Raw genomic sequence first — 10,085 nt, 5'->3', positions numbered from 1 at the left:
ACTATTATTCTGTCAGGGTGTTCATATATTAGAATTACAAAAATAAAATCCAATGTATTTTCACACCATCTGCTAGCTGCCCAGAACATGTGCCTTAATGCTGCTTAACTCTTTAAAGTTCATCAGTTAATAAATGAAACACAGTCTAAGAAAGTCTTTGATGTGTCAGAACCTCACCAGGTTTTTCTTCTAAAAGAGAGATAATTTAATGACACATAAATGACAAGCATTAATGTTCCTTACTCAATTTAGCATTATGATCATGGGCTGTAGAAGACCTCCAGTATTTAATACACCTAGGAAATATCTCGGTTTACTCCAAGCCTTATAATTCAAGGACAATAAAAATTCTTTTTATGAGTTTTGCTATTTATACACTTACCTTGAGCTTATGTGTTGATATGTTATATCAGTGGTTCTCAGCCTTGGCTGCACATTAGAATCACCTGGGAATCTTTTTTTAAAATCCTGATTTTAAAAAATCCTCATCCTCCAGAAATTCTGTTTCTTTGTTATGGGGTGGTGCCACAACATTAGTAACAAAGAAACAGAATTTCCGGAGGATGAGGCCCAGAAATCAGGATTTTAAAAAAATTCCCAGGTGATTCTAATGTGCAGCCAAGGTTGAGAACCACTGTGTTATATTAAAGTCTAATCAAATTTTAGCATTCTTTTCTATTTTAAATGATTTATCATTTTAGAAATGAAGTATAAATTTATCATTGGTTTTTCCAGGTTTTTTAATGGGTCATATTTGTCCACTTTAAAGTCACAAGTAAGGGTAAGATTAAAAGTACATTTGTTATATATTTTAAATTTATTCTTGATAGTTGCTATGGCAGTTATACCAAAAAAAATACATAAATGCCCTTCACTTCATGATCTTCAAAAAGCTTTCCTATTTTTAAAAGTCTTAATCTCCCTTAAGCAGTCAGTGCTCAATTGCAAAGTATTTTCCAGTGTCTAAAGAATAAAATAGTTTGCCTCCTTTTCCCATTTATGTGGACAAGCAACCTGATGTCCAAAAAAGGGGAAATACAGTGAAGGTAAATGTTTCTTATCGGATTTTACTTTTCCAGAAAAGTAAAATTCAGGGAATCCCAAAGTAAAACCTGAATTGCTATCCGTTCAGACTATCGTGGACATTAAAAAGGTACCACGTTTTATAGGTTCGGTGAATTTAACTGGGCTCCCGAGAAAGAAGTCGAGGGAAGTTTCCTGTTCTGGTTGAATTGATGCCAACAGGCAGCTCAGAAAGCGTTGCCCTAGGACCTGTAAGGAGCTCTGCTCTTCCCAGAGCGGATGAGAGGCAGAAACCCGGCCATCTTCCTGAGTTGTTGTGTTTTCCCAGTACATTGAAATCTTCAGCTCTAAAGCATTGCATGGCTTGACTGTAGACGTAGCGTTGTAAGAGCAAACTTGACACCACCTCTTAGAGGACGCTTTAGAACCTTTCTTTGGTTTGTTGGCATTCGTTTTGCTAAGAAATTATGGGCTGCCTTGCACACGTTCTTGCTATTATTAGTAACGTAGTTGTGTAATAGAGAATGAAACACTGGGAGTGCTCGGTAGGCTGTATGCTGCATTTTAACCGCAGAAAACTTTCTGTAAAGGAGCTGCTCTGAGGGCTGCCGTCTAATAATGGCCAGCATGAGGCACCGTCTCAGCGAGATTCTCTTCCCTTTTCTTACTTGTGAGCGCGGAGTTTTCTTTCTTTACATACTTGCCTTTAATGTCTCTTCTGCTCGGAGCTGGTGTCTCTGAAGGAAAGAAAGTTTGTGCTCAGGTACTTTATAAGTAGGTATTTTCTTTAATCCTCACACCAGTGTCTAGATGAGTGTAAATGAGGTTTCTGAGAGAAGGATAAAATAAAGCTTTTAAAAAGGAAGTGGCTGGAGATTTAAGTTTCCTGTAGGTAGCCTCGTCTTAATTATAGAAGTTTAAAATTGACATACCTCCTTTAAAATTGTATTATTGGATTTTATTTTGAGGAAGGACACTATTTTCTTCCCTGAAATTAAAATATTACTTAAAGATATTTGGGAAGATGAATTCTCCAAATATATATACATATATATATATATAAACAGTGTTTGTTTTATAATTATTATATTATTGTAGCTTGATGTAAAAAAAAACTTTATTTCTTTTAAGAGTAAAAGCTTATTTGAGAGACATTTATTAAGATCTTAATATAATGTGAGGAAGGACCCATAAGATAATTAAAAAAAACAAGCCACAAAGAATTTCCCAAGAGCATCTAACAACTGAAAACAAATTTGCGAAGCTGGGAAATTTGACTACAAGGAAAATAATATCCTGTTTCCAGTGTTAAAGGATCTAAAGCCATTATTTTCTATAGAAGAATTAGATGAAATTCTTTTTGAACTAACAACCTCAGAAGTCTTTTCTTCATAGAGTAGGATTTTTTAAAAACTCAGCTCCAATTTTAATTTGAAAGTTAGGAAATTGGCCCCCAAATGCATATTTACACCCAGAAGGTAAAGGTCACCCCACAGTGATATATTTGTACATTATCATAAATTTACCCATGTTTAAACATCACCAAAAATGTAAGCCTTAATTTGCTTATTTCTCAAGAAAAGAGGCAGTAACACTTTTCAGAGCCAAACAGTTTTACTCCCAAAATGAACCTGACCAACATTTATGGAAATAGATTGGCTGTTCAACATAATTACATAAGGTAGAAAAATTAAGGTCTGTATCCACTGTGAAAAGAATTCCTAAAAATAAAATCATACTGAAGAAGAAATTCTTAGTATTCTCTATTTTTACATAGTAGAGAATAGAGAAAAAAAGTAACAATCTAAATTAGCAGTAATTCCCTTTCCTCCCAATTTTCACATGTACTTACGTACTTGTTTATAACATAACTATTAGAGACAGAATCTAGAATTTGTCCACAATTGTTTCATAAATCAGATAACTAGTATTGTATCTTATCTAGCTGTAATAAATAATAAATGGAAACAAGTGAATTCTGGCCTCATTTTTTGGTTTAGATTCAGATCCTAATTTAGCTAAAAGGGTAATTAATGAAAAAAAGGGTAATCAATGACCCACTTATTTTTAGAACTATATTGACTGCTGAGCTGTTTCCATGCTTCCTCCAAGCTTTTCTTCTTTGGTTCAAGGTCTCTTGATTTTTTTACTTGAGATTTCATCTCCATTTAATTTCTTTTTTAATATACTAGTTAACTAATGTTTCTCCGATGAAAGTGAAATTGGGAAAAATTAAGAGAAATCCTAAAAACTGTTCTGTTTTAAGCAAAATGAAGGCTTAAAATGTGCAACTTCCTTCCCATTTGAAATCTGGCTTCCGACAGTGCTTTGCAAACTTTGGGTTGTGATTGATTCTGTCATTTATAAATTATGGCAAATCTCCTGCAGCCAAACACGCCAGTAAATAAATTCTCACATAATTCCCTGGATCCATTTACTTCCCTAATCATGTACCTTCTGTGCAGTGCCCGCTAATTTTGTGGTATCTGTTTTCCTTTGTTTAAATTGATCCTAATTTCTCTTTTTACTTCTGTCCTCTCTTCCCTTGTGATAGCTTCTCTTGCCTCTTGCTGCAAGAATGTCTGAGGAGTCTTACTTTGAATCTAAGACAGAGGAGTCAAACAGTGCAGAGATGTCATGTCAGATCACAGCAACAAGTAACGGGGAGGGCCATGGCATGAACCAGAGCCTGCAGGCCATGATGCTGATGGGCTTTGGGGATATCTTCTCAATGAACAAAGCAGGAGCTGTGCTGCATTCTGGGATGCAGATAAACATGCAAGCCAAGCAGAATTCTTCTAAAACCACATCTAAGAGAAAGGGGAAGAAGGTCAACATGGCCCTGGGGTTCAGTGAGTTTGACTTGTCAGAAGGTGACGATGATGATGATGACGGTGATGAGGAGGATAATGACATGGATAATAGTGAATGAAAGCAGAAAGCGAAGTAATAAAATTGAAAATGTTTGGAAAAAGAAAATAAACTTGTTATCTCAGTCTGTACAAAAGCCAGGAAGGAGGTAGAAAACAAAGAATTTGTAGGCCAATTGGATTTCTATAACAGTCATTTCTTTATTGATTTTACTTTTGATTTGTTTTTGCTTATAGAAACATGGGGGTGGGGGAAATCAAGCCAAAAAGGCAGATGAATCAGCAAATGTGGTGCCTGATTATAGAAACTTGTGATTCCATATACAATATAGGATTTTTAACTAATGACATTCTGGCTTTTTTTAATTTAATGAATACTTTACAGCTTGTATTTTATTTTATTTCGTTTATTCAGTTGCCTAGGAAAACTAGGCAACTAGTGTTTTGAACAGCACTCTTAACTCCTAATCTTTTTTGACACTTCATTTCTTGTAACATACTACTTTTTTTTTTCTTAAGGCGATACACTGTCCTGTCAGAAATAATTGGCAGTGACTACAAAAATCCAACAATAAAAAAATTGAAATGAAAGGTTTAACAAATACTTCCTCAGAAATACCTATATGCCGAGAACTTTCAATACTTAATAGCACAACTAGTCCAAGTGAGACCTGAGAGATGTTCTGCATAGTACATTCGAAGGAGAAATACTCTCTTCTGCAAACAGCAGCAGATGTCACAGGCTTTCAAACCAGTGCTAGCCCTGGAAGCTTCTGGACAACTGTCATCTAAGGCTCACCTTCTCCTGTGTGCAGACAGGGGTATGGTCTTGAGGGACCCTTGCAGGCAGTGTGTTGACACAGGTCTGCCCTGCACGGCCGGTAAGGGTGTATGCGTGTTTGTTTTCCAGAGGGGCCTGATAATCTTGGATCCTAAATATATGTATAGATTTTTTAAAGAAAGAAAGAAATATTATAAGAGGAATGGCAAAGATAAGTCCTCACTACTTAGGCAAAAATGCAAAAGGAAGGGTTCTTCTTAATATCAGATGGAGCCTTCCGGGGCTGTCTGTTTTAAACCCTAAGTGATGCTGGAGTTAAAGAGAAGTAGATGCAGGCACAGCTGTAAAAACCTGGAGATCGTCTCTGAATGTTACCACCTATTTGTTAAAGCTTTTTTAAACTATAAAACACTGGTTTTTAAAAAAAAAACACACAAAAAAAAACTACAGAACATTTATAGTTATATTTTTTTTAAAAAGGCAAAAGAACAAAGACTTTTTTTCCCAGCCTAAATTAGAGAGCAGTGCTGTTCATTTGACTATTAAATCAAAGCACTTTTGGTGATTCTTTTTATGGAAGACTTAAGAAAGGATATCATCATAGATACTATCTAATCCTATTTCCAAGTATATTTGATCACAAAAAGCCTCTTGGAATTTGAAGCATGGCGTGCTTCTAATCCCCATTAAAAGCTGAAAAATACCACAAAATGATCAGTACGCTGTTCCAGCTTTGTTTGGAGAAAAATAACGAATAAAATGTTCTGCGTGCAAGATGTAGAACAGCCTGTATAAGTAGGGTGATAAAGAGAGAGATATGAAGTCAGGTCATGATTCAAAGCCCTGCGTCCACTTGCTGTACAATCTTGGGCAAATTATTTAACCTCTGTGTGTCTGTTTGCGCATCTCTAACATGGGAATGATAATAGGATCTATTTTTGTGAGGATTGTTATTATTATTATTATTATTATTAAATAATACATGTAAAGCACTTAAGTAACCAGGCCCATGGTAAATGGACAGTTAATGTTAGCTGCTGTAATTATTCCAGTGAAAAGACAATAAAAAATAAATGGTTTCAGTAACCTTCTGGAAAACTATCGACTTTAAGTGATATTTATTTAATATGAAATGAAATTAAATATTGATTGCTTTCTGGAAAGATAGTGAGCTATAGATTAACCCTGTTGCTCTTTGAAGCTACCACCCACAGACTAGGTAAATACAGAAAGAATAGATGAGCTTTCACCTGGAGAAACACATACCCATTCTGATACCCGCACACCACAGTAGAGTGCTGGTGACTAATGGGCACACACTTCAACAAGCACCCTGTCTGCTCCCTGACTCAAGCCAGGCCGCTCAAGCAGAAAGTCTTGGAGTGGAGCAGAAGGGACGGTTTTCAACTCTTGATTTCCCAGCATGCTCTCGGACACTGTGGCTTAGCAACCTGAAGGAGAGAGCCAAAGACGGTAGTTTAAAAGACTCTTGCACGTTTTACCAGGCAAAGACAGTCACTCATCCGCAGATACTCACTGAGCCCCTTCTCTGTGCCAGGTGCTGTTGTAGGGAGCAGCTAGACAAAAAAAATCTTTGCACGTGTGGAGCCTACGTGCTAGAGAGGAGAGAGCAGCAATAAACAGCACTAATACATCGTATAGAATGGGAATGTTTGGGAAGTGCATGCTGCAAAATGAACAGGGAATGAGGATAAGGCCCGTGGGGAGTGATGAGGTTTTTTAATGTCTGGTCAGGAAAGGCCTCGCTGACAAGGGACTCTCGATGGGCTAAATTTGGGATCTGTACACTTGATGGAAGAATGGAAACCTTGCCCCTCATTTAGGAATAATCAGCAATAAGTTTAGAACAGATGAACTTAATGAAACTGACTTTTTTGGCTTTACATGTAAATCTATTATGATTACACACAAAGTTTTGCTGCATTAGTAAAAACAGCCAAGTGGGGCCAAACGAGAAGGTAATAGGGCTCCGTACCAGACCCCGATTTACCGTTAATTAGGTAATATCCGTTACTCTGTCACCTGCTGCCATTTCCCACCAATATTCCAAAAATGGTCATAACTCAGTCCTCCGCCATCAAGAAACGGCAAGGACTTGGGATCCAGCAGGTCGAACACCTCAGGATCAAGCTTGAAACTGTTCTCCCCCGAGAATTAGGCTGCAGGTAGTGACCATATGGCACTGGCTATTCTACATTCTGTCCCAAAGCAACATCTAGGGTTTCCAACATTCCGGAAACCCCAATCATATCAGCGGGATTTTAAAGTAGTCTCACTCTGTGAAGATGAGAAGACTTTAGACCCTATTATTCGTTTTATTAATTTTATAAAGTCATTAGCCACATGGAGAAAATCTAATCTAATGTTAATTGTGCAGCTTCTAATTAATACACTTTTCAGATCAGTTTTTGAAATGGCAAGTTATTGGTGTTTGCTCTATTTCCAATTATTTGACTTACAAAAATGTACATTTGTAAGAGAAAGAAACATAAATTTGAAGATTCAAAATGAGAATTGAAACTCTGAATTGTAGTAATAATTGTTGGAGCCATACAACTGAGAGCATATTACTCTTTGATCTTTTTCCCTTTACTCATAAAGTTGATCCTGTAGAATTTGATGGCACCTACTAGTGGTTCTCAGCCGAGGTAGTGCTGTCACCTGAGGGTGATTGGGAGTGCTGGGTGTCATGTGACTGAGGGCATATATAGTGCCCAGTGCCACAAATGGTAACATCCCGAATGCCAGGGACAGTTACACCCAGTAGATAATTCCATCGTCCCTTCCTCCACTGAGAAACTTGCTAAACCTGGCAGTTTTAGAGTTCCATGTCTAATCGTTTTACCCCAAACAAACTCACCTGAGTCAAAAGTTGCATTTTCAGAATTTCAGCTACACAATCTGAATTTTGTAGGTTTGTGGCATTTATCTTCAATCTCCACTGTGAGGATGGGTTCTTTCCCCCTAAGAATGCTGGTGGAAACTTTATGAAACAGCTAGGTTTACTCTCCTCTTACCCCCAACGCCATAGTAACTAGAGGAAAACATCACTGAGGTAGCTACAGTTCTGCAAAGTGGCCGGCTTGATTTAAAAGGGCCCTTTTCTTACCAATCACAGTGCCATATTTTACGTAAGTAACCAATGGCAAGAGGTTGCAGGCACGTGGCCCTCTTGTTTTGGAAGCTGTCGAACTGTCGAAGGCTGGGTTTGGCCAGCGATCTTTAACAGGCAGCAGATTAGTTAGACTTTAACACCAGCTGAAGCGTGCCATCTTGAACCCCATTAAAATCAAGGAATTGCGGGTGGGAGAAGGTTGGGAGAGATCCAGAAGGACTTCTGGAGCACTAGGATAACTTTATTTTCTGAGTTTTCATTGGAGTGGTAGGAATTTCGTGAAAGGTCACTTTAAAACTTATTCTGAGTTAAATACTGATACTGTCAATTGTTGTGATACACTAACCTTGCTGCAGCCTTTTGAAATTAGCAGTCTCACCAAACCACGTATGTAACAGAGCATACATGTTTCTATAATCAGGTGCCTTTTACTGATATTGGGTAAGACTGGTTTGCTGCTTAGATGTTCAGTGCTTTGACTGGGGCATAGCCTGGCGGCTGTAGATGCAGCGTTTCTGTGATGACAATGAGTGTCTACCAGGAAATCTGGAGGACTAGCCATGTTTCCTCTGATTCCAACTTACTTGCATTCTATTGCCCGTGAGGAGCTTTCTGGCATGTGATTATTTACTTCAAAGTAGAGTTTCAAGCACCTACAGTAATTATTTTACATCGTGTGCAGAATAATATATCGTTTTGTGTCAGATACAATACCCTGCACATATTGCTTTTACACTGTTTTAAAATTTTGTACTAAATAATAGAAAATATTTATATTCTTTGAGTGTGAGCTTTGAATAGATGGCATTATCACTTTACTGTTTTGGGGGTTTGTTTTTGTTTGTTTTTTTAACAATTTTTTTTTCTCAATTATTCTACTGCAATGTTATTCTGAGGAAGTCCTATGCCAAAATCTTATGTAATGTTTGTATGGAAGATTAAATTTTACTCATGTGTGGTAAGACTACTCAGTTATTGACTTCATCGTTGGAATTTGATATTCCGGCACAAAGTCCACAATGTATTCAGAAATCTAAGCTGGTGTCGTAAATTTCATTTTGATGTGAACTCTGCTTTCCTTTGTTCTAAGACTCCATTTTACAATAAACGTTTTGACAGTAAACCCTTTGTTACGTGTTACTGTGTATATCACGTCTTAGACTCCTGACGTCTTTTGAAGTCACACGCATACATGTGAGCGTGAGCTTTTCTCTCCTGAAATCGGGTGGAGTGTATGAATTTGTAAAGGGACGGGGTTCAGTCACAAGTGGGGGATTTTTTCTTATCCCCCAAGAGAGACAGGAAGGCGTGGAACGCACCCTCAGCACCTACACTGACATGTTAACAAGGTACAGAACACATAAAGGAGACAGGACACGCTGTGTGGCTGGAGGTCATTCACTCTCCTCCCCTGTCCTGCAGCAGCGCCTCCTCTCGCTGGTCTGTGCCAGCACCTGCAGGAGCCTCGCCAGAGCGGGTGCCACACTGAACCCAGGCCTTTCCCGGGCATCATCTGCAGGAGCCACCCTCCGAGCGCCCGCAACTCTTCTCTCCTTTTGACATTAAAACCGAAGGTGTTGGTTTTGATAAGTTATTTCGTTTACAGCCTTCATTCCAATCAAGAAATACTTATGGATCCACTCTGTTTAGCACAACATTTGGGAATGGTGTAAAAATCAACACACTGCACATCCCTCTGTTCCCTCGAAAAGCCAGCCCTGATGCAGGGAAATATTTTTGTAACTTCGTCTGTTGTTTCTTGAACTAATCAGGAAAGCTCCCTGCTTCACATTGGTTTCCGTTATGGGAAAAGGAAATGGCATGTTTCTGCAGCTGCATCCAGCTGCCCTGCGAAGAAATAAACCTTGTCATGTATTTTCTTTGGTGAAGTTCAGTTTAGAGCGGCGGTTCTCAGCCTGTGGGTCGCGACCCCTTTGGCGGTCGAACGACCCTTTCACAGGGGTCGCCTAAAACCATCCTGCATATCAGGTATTTACATTACGATTCAGAACAGTAGCAACATGACAGTTATGAAGTAGCAACAAAAATAATTTCATGGTTGGGTCGTAACATGAGGAACTGTATTTAAAGGGCCAGAAGGTTCGGAACCACTGGGTTAGAGCCTATTTCTCCCGTCGTTTTTCTTTCCGCATTGTTACAGCAGGCGAGTGCCTGTGGCCACTGATTCCACCACACACCGGGCATTTCAGAGGAGGGGAGGGGCAATCCCCAGGGGAGGAGTGCATGGGGGCAGCAGAGTCTACAGAGAGCAGGA

The 10,085-nt window shown here is 38.6% G+C and overlaps 1 protein-coding gene across 1 annotated transcript in view; it reads left to right on the top strand.

Moving 5' to 3' along the window:
* The window catches only part of LOC102770852 (mitogen-activated protein kinase kinase kinase MLT), a 141,110-nt gene that overhangs the window by 92,383 nt on the left and 38,642 nt on the right, over positions 1 to 10,085 (top strand). The window lies entirely within an intron of this gene.

Source organism: Myotis davidii, unplaced genomic scaffold (assembly GCF_000327345.1).
Source record: "Myotis davidii unplaced genomic scaffold, ASM32734v1 scaffold370, whole genome shotgun sequence".
Classification (NCBI taxonomy): Eukaryota; Metazoa; Chordata; class Mammalia; order Chiroptera; family Vespertilionidae; genus Myotis; species Myotis davidii.
This window is presented reverse-complemented; position numbering and strand designations above follow the sequence as displayed.